The sequence below is a fragment of the Zea mays genome, chromosome 5 (genome assembly GCF_902167145.1).
Source record: "Zea mays cultivar B73 chromosome 5, Zm-B73-REFERENCE-NAM-5.0, whole genome shotgun sequence".
Taxonomy (NCBI): Eukaryota; Viridiplantae; Streptophyta; class Magnoliopsida; order Poales; family Poaceae; genus Zea; species Zea mays.
In genome coordinates this window covers 8,199,995-8,212,363 of record NC_050100.1, presented here as the reverse complement: position 1 = coordinate 8,212,363, position 12,369 = coordinate 8,199,995, and the positions used below count along the sequence as shown (strand labels likewise).

At 43.2% G+C, this 12,369-nt stretch overlaps 1 pseudogene; it reads left to right on the top strand.

Moving 5' to 3' along the window:
- The window catches only part of LOC111589309 (pentatricopeptide repeat-containing protein At2g13600-like), a 31,041-nt pseudogene extending 22,141 nt beyond the window's left edge, over positions 1-8,900 (top strand).
- The last annotated feature ends 3,469 nt before the right edge of the window (positions 8,901-12,369 follow it).

The following is a 12,369-nucleotide window of genomic DNA, read 5'->3' as shown; positions in this document are numbered from 1 at the left end:
ATCGGCGGGAGTAAGTATTGTCTTGTAATAGTGGATGATTATTCTCGCTTCACTTGGGTATTCTTTTTACAGGAAAAATCTCAAACCCAAGAGACATTGAAGGGATTCTTGAGACGGGCTCAAAATGAGTTTGGCTTAAGGATCAAGAAAATCAGAAGCGACAATGGGACGGAGTTCAAGAACTTTCAAATTGAAGGCTTCCTTAAGGAGGAAGGCATCAAGCATGAGTTCTCCTCTCCCTACACTCCACAACAAAATGGTGTAGTGGAGAGGAAGAACCGAACTCTGTTGGACATGACAAGAACCATGCTTGATGAGTACAAGACACCGGACCGGTTTTGGGCCGAAGCGGTTAACACCGCCTGCTACGCCATCAACCGGTTATATCTTCACCGAATCCTCAAGAAGACATCCTATGAACTCCTAACCGGTAAAAAGCCCAACATTTCATATTTTAGAGTTTTTGGTAGCAAATGCTTTATTCTTGTTAAGAGAGGTAGAAAATCTAAATTTGCTCCTAAAACTGTAGAAGGCTTTTTACTAGGATATGACTCAAACACAAGGGCATATAGAGTCTTTAACAAGTCCTCAGGACTTGTTGAAGTTTCTTGTGACGTTGTGTTTGACGAAACTAACGGCTCTCAAGTAGAGCAAGTTGATCTTGATGAGATAGGTGAAGAACAGGCTCCATGCATAGCGCTAAGGAACATGTCCATTGGGGATGTGTGTCCTAAGGAATCTGAAGAGCCTCCACATGCACAAGATCAACCATCCTCCTCCACGCTAGCATCTCCACCAACTCAAAATGAGAATGAAGCTCAAGTTGATGAAGTAGAAGATCAAGCAAATGAGCCACCTCAAGATGACGGCAATGATCAAGGGGGAGATGCAATTGATCAAGACAAGGAGGATGAAGAGCAAAGGCCGCCACACCCAAGAGTCCACCAAGCAATCCAACGAGATCACCCCGTCGACACCATCCTCGGCGACATTCATAAGGGGGTAACTACTAGATCTCGGGTTGCTCATTTTTGTGAACATTACTCTTTTGTTTCCTCTATTGAGCCACACAGGGTAGAGGAAGCTCTCCAAGATTCGGATTGGGTGGTGGCGATGCAAGAGGAGCTCAACAATTTCACAAGGAACGAGGTATGGCATTTAGTTCCACGTCCTAACCAAAATGTTGTAGGAACCAAATGGGTCTTCCGCAACAAGCAAGATGAGCATGGTGTGGTGACAAGGAACAAAGCTCGACTCGTGGCCAAAGGGTATTCACAAGTCGAAGGTTTGGATTTCGGTGAAACCTATGCACCCGTAGCTAGGCTTGAGTCAATTCGCATATTATTAGCCTATGCTACTTACCATGGCTTTAAGCTTTATCAAATGGACGTGAAAAGTGCCTTCCTCAATGGACCAATTAAGGAAGAGGTCTATGTTGAGCAACCTCCCGGCTTTGAAGACAGTGAGTATCCTAATCATGTCTATAGGCTCTCTAAGGCGCTTTATGGGCTCAAGCAAGCCCCAAGAGCATGGTATGAATGCCTTAGAGATTTTCTTATTGCAAATGGATTCAAAGTCGGAAAAGCCGATCCTACACTCTTTACTAAAACTCTTGAAAATGACTTGTTTGTATGCCAAATTTATGTTGATGATATTATATTTGGGTCTACTAACGAGTCTACATGTGAAGAGTTTAGTAGGATTATGACACAGAAATTCGAGATGTCTATGATGGGGGAGTTGAAGTATTTCTTAGGATTCCAAGTAAAGCAACTCCAAGAGGGCACCTTCATTAGCCAAACAAAGTACACTCAAGACATCCTAAGCAAGTTTGGAATGAAGGATGCCAAGCCTATCAAGACACCCATGGGAACCAATGGGCATCTCGACCTCGACACGGGAGGTAAGTCCGTGGATCAAAAGGTATACCGGTCGATGATTGGGTCATTGCTTTACTTATGTGCATCTCGACCGGACATTATGCTTTCCGTTTGCATGTGTGCAAGATTCCAATCCGACCCTAAGGAATCCCACCTTACGGCCGTAAAACGAATCTTGAGATATTTGGCTTATACTCCTAAGTTTGGGCTTTGGTACCCTCGGGGATCCACATTTGATTTGATTGGTTATTCGGATGCCGATTGGGCGGGGTGCAAAATTAATAGGAAGAGCACATCGGGGACTTGCCAGTTCTTGGGAAGATCCTTGGTGTCTTGGGCTTCAAAGAAGCAAAATTCGGTCGCTCTTTCCACCGCTGAAGCCGAGTACATTGCCGCAGGTCATTGTTGCGCGCAATTGCTTTGGATGAGGCAAACCCTGCGGGACTACGGTTACAAATTAACCAAAGTCCCTTTGCTATGTGATAATGAGAGTGCAATCAAAATGTCCGACAATCCCGTCGAGCATAGCCGCACTAAGCACATAGCCATTCGGTATCATTTTCTTAGGGATCACCAACAAAAGGGGGATATCGAGATTTCTTACATTAACACTAAAGATCAATTAGCCGATATCTTTACCAAGCCTCTTGATGAACAAACCTTTACCAAACTTAGGCATGAGCTCAATATTCTTGATTCTCGCAACTTCTTTTGCTAGATTGCACACATAGCTCATTCATACTTTTGATCATATATGCTATGACTAATGTGTTTTCAAGTCTATTTCAAACCAAGTCATAGGTATATTGAAAGGGAATTGGAGTCTTCGGCGAAAGACAAAGGCTTCCACTCCGTAACTCATCCTTCGCCATCGCTCCAAGAAAAGGACCTTGTCCTTGGGGGAGAAAATAAAAGCCCCAAGCAAAAGGACCGGACTTCGTCTTTGGTATAATCTTAACTCATTTACTTATGACCAAAGGGGAAGATAATACTTCGAGGGCTCTAATGATTCCGTTTTTGGCGATTCATGCCAAAGGGGGAGAGAGTATGAGCCCAAAGCAAAAGGACCGCACCACCACCAATTTCAAAACTTAGTGTTTTCCAAGAGTATTTATCAAATGGTATCCTATTATGTTCAAGTAGGGGGAGAAAGTAGTATTTCAAAATATATCAAAACCCTCTTGAACACTAAGAGGTGGATCCTCTTTAGGGGGAGTTTTGTTTAGTCAAAGGAAAAGCATTTGAAACATGGGGAGAAAATTTCAAATCTTGAAAATGCTTTGCAAAATCCTATTCATTTACCTTTAACCATTTGCAAAAGAACTTTGAAAAAGGTTTACAAAAGAATTTGCAAAAACAAAACATGTGGTGCAAACGTGGTCCAAAATGTTATCTAAGAAAGAAACAATCCACGCATATCTTGTAAGTATTTATATTGGCTCAATTCCAAGCAACCTTTGCACTCATATTATGCAAACTAGTTCAATTATGCACTTCTATATTTGCTTTGGTTTGTGTTGGCATCAATCACCAAAAAGGGGGAGAATGAAAGGGAATTAGGGTTACACCTAGTTCCTATATAATTTTGGTGGTTGAATTGCCCAACACAAATCTTTGGACTAACTAGTTTGCCCAAGTGTATAGATTATACAGGTGTAAAAGGTTCACACTCAGCCAATAAAAAGACTAAGTTTTGGATTCAACAAGGAGCAAAGGGGCAACCGAAGGCACCCCTGGTCTGGCGCACCGGACTGTCCGGTGTGCCACCGGACATGTCCGGTGCACCAGGGGGACTCAGACTCAAACTCGCCACCTTCGGGAATTTCCAGAGGCGACTCGGCTATAATTCACCGGACTGTCCGGTGTACACCGGACAGTGTCCGGTGCGCCAAGGGAGGTCGTCCTCAGGAACTCGCCAGCGTCGGGAAACTCCAACGGCTAGTCCACTATAATTCACCGGACTGTCCGGTGTGCACCGGACTGTCCGGTGCGACTCCGGTGCAACGGCTATCTCCGCGCCAACGGCTCTCTGCCGCGCAATAAATGCGCGCTCTGCGCGCGCAGTTGGCAGGCGTGCCCATACTGGCACACCGGACAAGGAACAGTAGATGTCCGGTGTGCACCGGACACCCAGGCGGGGCCACTTGTCAGAAGCTTCAACGGTCAGAATCCAACGACAGTGATGACGTGGCAGGGGGCACCGGACTGTCCGGTGTGCACCGGACTGTCCGGTGCGCCATCGAGCAGACAGCCTCCCAACGGCCACTTTTGGTGGTTGGGGCTATAAATACCCCAACCACCCCACCATTCATTGCATCCAAGTTTTCCACTTCTCAACTACTACAAGAGCTCTAGCATTCAATCCTAGACACACCAAAGAGATCAAATCCTCTCCAAATTCCACACAACGCCATAGTGCTTAGAGAGAGTGATTTGCTTGTGTTCTTTCGAGCTCTTGCGCTTGGATTGCTTTCTTCTTTCTTGATCCTTTCTTTGCAATCAAACTCACTTGTAATTAAGGCAAGATACACCAAACCTGTGGTGGTCCTTGTGGGAACTTTGTGTTCCAAGTGATTGAGAAGAGAAAGCTCACTCGATCCGTGGATCGTTTGAGAGAGGGAAGGGTTGAAAGAGACCCGGCCTTTGTGGCCTCCTCAACGGGGAGTAGGTTTGCAAGAACCGAACCTCGGTAAAACAAATCTCCGTGTCTCACTTGCTTATTCGCTTGGGATTTGTTTTGCGCCTCTCTCGCGGACTCGTTTATATTTCTAACGCTAACCCGGCTTGTAGTTGTGTTTATATTTGTAAATTTCAGTCTCGCCCTATTCACCCCCCTCTAGGCGACTTTCACAAGCATCTCCACCAACTCAAAATGAGGATGAGGCTCAAGTTGATGAAGTAGAGGATCAAGCAAATGAGCCACCTCAAGATGACGGCAATGATCAAGGGGGAGATGCAAATGATCAAGACAAGGAGGATGAAGAGCAAAGGCCGCCACACCCAAGAGTCCACCAAGCAATCCAACGAGATCACCCCGTCGACACCATCCTCGGCGACATTCATAAGGGGGTAACCACTAGATCTCGGGTCGCACATTTTTGTGAACATTACTCTTTTGTTTCCTCTATTGAGCCACATAGGGTAGAGGAAGCACTCCAAGATTCGGATTGGGTGGTGGCGATGCAAGAGGAGCTCAACAATTTCACTAGAAATGAGGTATGACATTTAGTTCCACGTCCTAACCAAAATGTTGTAGGAACCAAATGGGTCTTCCGCAACAAGCAAGATGAGCATGGTGTGGTGACAAGGAACAAAGCTCGACTTGTGGCCAAAGGATACTCCCAAGTCAAAGGTTTGGATTTCGGTGAAACCTATGCACCCGTAGCTAGGCTTGAGTCAATTCGTATATTATTGGCCTATGCTACTTACCATGGCTTTAAGCTCTATCAAATGGACGTGAAAAGTGCCTTCCTCAATGGACCAATCAAGGAAGAGGTCTATGTTGAGCAACCTCCCGGCTTTGAAGACTGTGAGTATCCTAACCATGTCTATAAGCTCTCTAAGGCGCTTTATGGGCTCAAGCAAGCCCCAAGAGCATGGTATGAATGCCTTAGAGATTTTCTTATTGCAAATGGATTCAAAGTCGGAAAGGCCGATCCTACGCTCTTTACCAAAACACTTGAAAATGATTTGTTTGTATGCCAAATTTATGTTGATGATATTATATTTGGGTCTACTAACGAATCTACATGTGAAGAGTTTAGTAGGATCATGACACAAAAATTCGAGATGTCTATGATGGGGGGTTGAAGTATTTCTTAGGATTTCAAGTAAAGCAACTCCAAGAAGGCACCTTCCTAAGCCAAACAAAGTACACTCAAGATATTCTAAGCAAGTTTGGAATGAAGGATGCCAAACCCATCAAGACACCCATGGGAACTAATGGGCATCTCGACCTCGACACGGGAGGTAAGTCCGTGGATCAAAAGGTATACCGGTCGATGATAGGTTCTTTACTCTATTTATGTGCATCTCGACCGGATATTATGCTTTCCGTTTGCATGTGTGCAAGATTCCAATCCGATCCTAAGGAATCCCACCTTACGACCGTAAAACGAATCTTGAGATATTTGGCTTATACTCCTAAGTTTGGGCTTTGGTACCCTCGGAGATCCACATTTGATTTGATTGGTTATTCGGATGCCGATTGAGCAGGGTGCAAAATCAATAGGAAGAGCACATCGGGGACTTGCCAGTTCTTGGGAAGATCCTTGTTGTCTTGGGCTTCAAAGAAGCAAAATTTGGTCGCTCTTTCCACCGCCGAAGCCGAATACATTGCTGCAGGACATTGTTGCGCGCAATTGCTTTGGATGAGGCAAACCCTGCGAGACTACGGTTACAAATTAACCAAAGTCCCTTTGCTATGTGATAATGAGAGTGCAATCAAAATGGCCGACAATCCCGTCGAGCATAGCCGCACTAAACACATAGCCATCCGATATCATTTTCTTAGGGATCACCAACAAAAGGGAGATATCGAGATTTCTTACATTAACACTAAAGATCAATTAGCCGATATTTTTACCAAGCCTCTTGATGAACAAACTTTTACCAAACTTAGGCATGAGCTCAATATTCTTGATTCACGCAATTTCTTTTGCTAGACTGCACACATAGCTCATTTATACACCTTTGATCATATCTCTTTCATATGCTATGACTAATGTGTTTTCAAGTCTATTTCAAACCAAGTCATAGGTGTATTGAAAGGAAATTGGAGTCTTCAGCGAAGACAAAGGCTTCCACTCCGTAACTCATCCTTCGCCGACACTCCGAGCCGCTCTATCTTTGGGGGAGAGAGCAAAACAAAAGGACTCCTACCTTGGTATAATCTTCACTCTTTTATTTATGCCCAAAGGAGGAGAAATGAATTCTGAGGGCTCTAATGATTCCGTTTTTGGCGATTCATGCCAAAGGGGGAGAAAGTATGAGCCCAAAGTAAAAGGACCGCACCACCACCAATTTCAAAAACTTAGTGTTGAATATTTTCAATTGGTATCCTATTGTGTTCAAAAGGGGGAGAAAATAGTATTTCAAAAATGACATATCAAAACCCTCTTGAACACTAAGAGGAGGATTTCATTTAGGGGGAGTTTTGTTTAGTCAAAGGAAAAGCATTTGAAACAGGGGGAGAAAATTTCAAAACTTGAAAATGCTTTGCAAACTCTTATTCATTTACCTTTGACTATTTGCAAAAGAACTTTGAAAAGATTTACAAAAGATTTTTGCAAAAACAAAACATGTGGTGCAAACGTGGTCCAAAATGTTAAAAATGAAGAAACAATCCATGCATATCTTGTAAGTATTTATATTGGCTCAATTCCAAAGCAACCTTTGCACTTACATCATACAAACTAGTTCAATTATGCACTTCTATATTTGCTTTGGTTTGTGTTGGCATCAATCACCAAAAAGGGGGGGATTGAAAGGGAATTAGGCTTACACCTAGTTCCTATATAATTTTGGTGGTTGAATTGCCCAACACAAATCTTTGGACTAACTAGTTTGCTCTAGTGAATAAGTTATACATGTGTCAAAGGTTCACATCAAGCCAATTAAAAAGACCAAAGTTGGGTTCAAATAGAGAGCTAAAGGCATCCCGGAAGACTCCCTGGTCTGGCGCACCGGACAGTGTCCGGTGCACCAAGAGGACTCGCGCTGAACTCCTCAGCCTCGGTTTTTTTCCTGGAGCCAGCACGCTATAATTCACCGGACTGTCCGGTGTACACCGGACAGTGTCCGGTGCTCCAAAGAAGGCACGGCTCCGGAACTCGCCAGTCTCGGGAATTCGCGAAGGCTGCTCCGCTATAATTCACCGGACATGTCCGGTGTACACCGGACTGTCCGGTGCATCCTCGGAGCAACGACTACTTCGCGCCAACGGCTACCTGCGACGGCATTTGCGCGCGCAGAAGTCAGAGTCGCCCATGCCGGCGCACCGGACAGTGAACAGTGCATGTCCGGTGCGCCACCGGACATCAAGGCGGGCCCAGAAGTCAGAACTCCAACGGTCAATTTCCAACGGCACTGATGACGTGGCGGGGGCACCGGACATGTCCGGTGTGCACCGGACTGTCCGGTGCGCCATCGAACAGACGGCCTCCACCAACGGTCAAGTTGGTGGTTGGGGCTATAAATACCCCAACCACCCCACCATTCATTGCATCCAAGTTTTCCACTTCTCAACCATTTACAAGAGCTAGGCATTCAATTCTAGACACACCAAAGAGATCAAATCCTCTCCAATTCCACAAAAGGCTTTAGTGATTAGCGAGAGAGATTTGCCGTGTTCTTTTGAGCTCTTGCGCTTGGATTGCTTCTTTTCTTTCTCACTTGATCTTGTGATCAACATTCAACTGTAATCAAGGCAAGAGGCACCAATTGTGTGGTGACCCTTGCGGGGAAGTTTTGTTCCCGGCTTTGATTTGAGAAAAGAAGCTCACTCGGTCCGAGGGACCGTTTGAGAGAGGGAAGGGTTGAAAGAGACCCGGCCTTTGTGGCCTCCTCAACGGGGAGTAGGTTTGCGAGAACCGAACCTCGGTAAAACAAATCCACGTGTCACACTCTTCATTTGCTTGTGATTTGTTTTGCGTCCTCTCTTGTGGACTTGATTATATTTCTAACGCTAACCCGGCTTGTAGTTGTGATTATTTTTGAGAATTTCAGTTTCGCCCTATTCACCCCCCCTCTAGGCGACTTTCAACAGCGTCCTGTTTGCTCAAGCTTGACCCTGGGAACCACTGCAGCTGGGTTGCTCTGTCAAGTGTGCATGCATCAGAGAATGACTGGCATGAGACCTAGACAGCCAGTGAGAGCATGAGCAGGGAGTGTGTGAAGAAAGAGCCTAGGTGTAGCTAGGTTGAGTTGTCTGATGGTGTTCATGTTTTTGTAATGGCCGATTAGTCTCATCCTGAACTATTTCAAACGCTATAGAGTCTTGATTAAATTAGAATGTTGTAACACAATTAAATTAGAATGTTAGAAGATGCACTAGACTGCAACATGGATCTATTGTGAGATAGAACCACCATAATTGTGTCATCCTCAGGCAATGGCAAAGCCAGTACTGTACAAAAGGCGGCTACACACAAAAGGAGGCTACAATTTAGAATTTTAGATAGACAGTTCTTAGTGATCTGGTAGGCTGAGAGCAGAAATGGGTTTGCACCTCGCAAGTAATAATTAACTAATGAAAATTATCAGTCACACAACCATAAGTCTTCATTCGCCATGTCCACCAACAATATGCAAATTATCAGTCACACAACCATTGCCTGGTTTCAAATTCTCAGGCATAACTACTGCATTTACATCATCTTCAGCCATACTTCGATGTTCACTGGTTGGGTTTGTATCTGAGAAGTCTTCACTGGTTGTTATATGTTTATCTCTCTTTGACGATCATTCAATACTTGGACTATATTTTTATTATATAACAAAATACCTGGTTAAGCATGATTAGTATTTTGATGCATCTTTATTTGTGTTACCATATGCCATCGTTTATTTGTGATACCAAAATGGGCTGACCGAGTACATGATATGCTGGACACCCCACCGGTTAGTGCCACCTTGGTTGCTCGATACATTAGAAGCTAGCTTAAATGTTCAGCTATGATAAATGTGAACAAATTGATATTTTAGATGTAATATCTTAAGCATTTATTACCTTTGTGTGCACTTCTGCTTATGGCAAATGAATTTGGTAGGATTCAATGTGTCTATTAGTCTGTAGAGGTAAAAGGTGGTGTTTAGGGACCAATAGGCCACTACCCACCATGAATGGCCCTTGATGCTCCATTTACATAGCGTGATTTGATTGAAGTGGATACAATCAGATGTTTATAGTGTCCAGTGAAGATTAAGTGGTCACCGATAAAAGATATTTCTCTATAAAGAACAACTTTGAATTATGTGTTCATTATTATTTCAGAATTATGTGTGGTAAAAGGTATAGAGAAGACAATTGCCTAGGTTTATCTGAAAATTTGCTTTTCTGTCTCTTGATGTAGGACACATCAAGCTGGCATCTTATCTTTGTTATCTGACTATTCAGCTTTTCTATCTCATGGTGCAGGACGTCATTCATCATGCTTACAATCTTCTACAAAAAGAGAGGCAACTGCAGAAAGAGAGGCAACGATGAAGGAAACGATAAAGCTTTTCCATTTGATGGTGGTATTTTAATTCATTTGGGATGACACCTATAGGGAACTTTACAATTTTGTTGCACGTAACTAGGTTCTTAGATAACTGTAGGCTGTCGACCACATACCCTGTAATGTTTTGTTTTGGTGGTAGATTGATGATGGTATACCTGTGATGACTGATTATTTTTTCTTGATAGCCATCTGATGATTGCCATTGTGCTTTATAGATTGATAGCTTTTAGATGGGCATAATGGATCAATAACTGCCATATATGCAACACAACTGTGCTATGCAAATGCGTCATTTTGACTTTTGGTGACTCATTCATGGTGAAAATAAAAACTTGTGCATGAGCTTTTATGCAAGTGAATTGCTAGGCCAGGTAATTCTGTCCTAATGAGTCGTGAGATATAAGATGTGATTCCGAGTAGATGGGTTGGGTTTGAGAAGATATATTAGTTATATTTATTACTATTTCACATGTGTTAAGAATGCAAACTGTTATATCCCTTTTACTTTCTTTTTCGGCTTGCACACTTCTGGTGGTGTATAGATAGATTCCTTGACTTGCAATGATGCCATAAATGGTAGTTGGTTTATTATGTACTCTAAAGGATGCATGTGGATTGGAGTTTCATCAAGCTTTGTTGCTACAACTAGCTTATTAGTGTTTTTTGTTTGTTTAAGGCCAGAGGGCTTGTACTTGGTGTTTTTGCTTCTCCGTCTGCAACTCGTCCAGCCCAGCTGTTCTCAGCTCTCATGAGATCTCAGTCAATGCTTGATCTGCGGGATGTGACAGACTCAACCGTCGTGGTCACTACCAAGACAAGCACATGAAGAATTAGCAAAAGTTGAATAGTGTTACAGACAATCGCATGAAGAACTAACAAGAGCTGAATGTGGCTAGTCTAAGGGGGACAAGCGCATGAAGATTTGGCGAGATCTGAATCTTGGTGTCAGACCAAGCAGTGGTGTCCATTTTAGACATCGTAAGGAACCTACTGGCCGATGTTTGCATGCTTGCGAGGCTTCATGCTTCACCTCGTGTTCATATAGTTGCATTGGTTCATAAACAAGACAAGTCAACATCACACCTATCAAGTATGCAAATTTGTTTCATTCATGATGTTTTGTTATTCCATCGATGCATGGGGACATGTGTCTTTAAAACAATACCGATGGCAACTATAACACTGATGAGTTTGAAAATTTCAAGGAGGCTAAATGAGTATACCTACATGAAGCTTTATAGAAAATCTGAGTTTGAAACATGTCTGAACAACTATTTCATTTGAATAATATCTACTTATGTGATAAAAAAACCGTGGCAACGCACGGGCACCCAACTAGTTATTATTTAACATCAGTTTCGCTAGGTCACACGTAAAACATTAGGTCTACTCCTCTTCCCTTACCAGTGACCGTTACCCTGTAGATAGGATGTGAAACCACCCAAGTTTTGTTAATGTGCCGTTAACCTACAGATGGACTATGAGAAAATATCTAAACCCAACAGGACATGAAACCACACGCAGAGGCGTAGGCAGTGGGTGGTCCGGGTGGGCCACGACATATCCTAAGCCGGCCCACCGGACCACCAGCCAACCAAGATCTATATAAAAAATACTGATATATATTATATTTGCATTCTAATATATACATTTATAGACTTAAATGTTAAATCTACAGTGTTATATTTTGAACTATATACCAAATTATTATATATTATATTAAATTATTTATAAAAAAATTCTAATGACATACCTCACCGAAAAATTCTAGCTACGCCACTGACCACACGCACCCGCATTGTGTCACGAGGACCGAACAAGTTATAAAAAAGGAGATTGAACTTTTTTTTCAACTCATAACTTTATATACTTTTGTTAAGTTAAATTATAATATATGCCGTCCCAATACACATGTGCATTATATTATTGACTTTATAAACGGTGGACTTAGTTGGAGTGACTGGCGAAATATTCTCCTAGGTAGTTTCGACTCATAGATAAACATCTCTTTTGTAATTTTCTGTACGTCGGCCTCTCGAATATCTGGAATTTTGATCAGAAATTTCCGGGGTTTGCGGTGGGCCGTTTCTGCCCTGGCACGCTGGCATTTACGGGAGCCAAGCGGCATTTCGAAAATTTCGTTGCAGGCAGGTGTAACCGCGCGCACAAGTCCCGCCGCTGTCTTCGCCACGAGCTCGCGACCTGAGCTTTTCGACTTTTATATATACCACCCCAGTTCTTTCTAAAACCGCACACCCAACTACAAT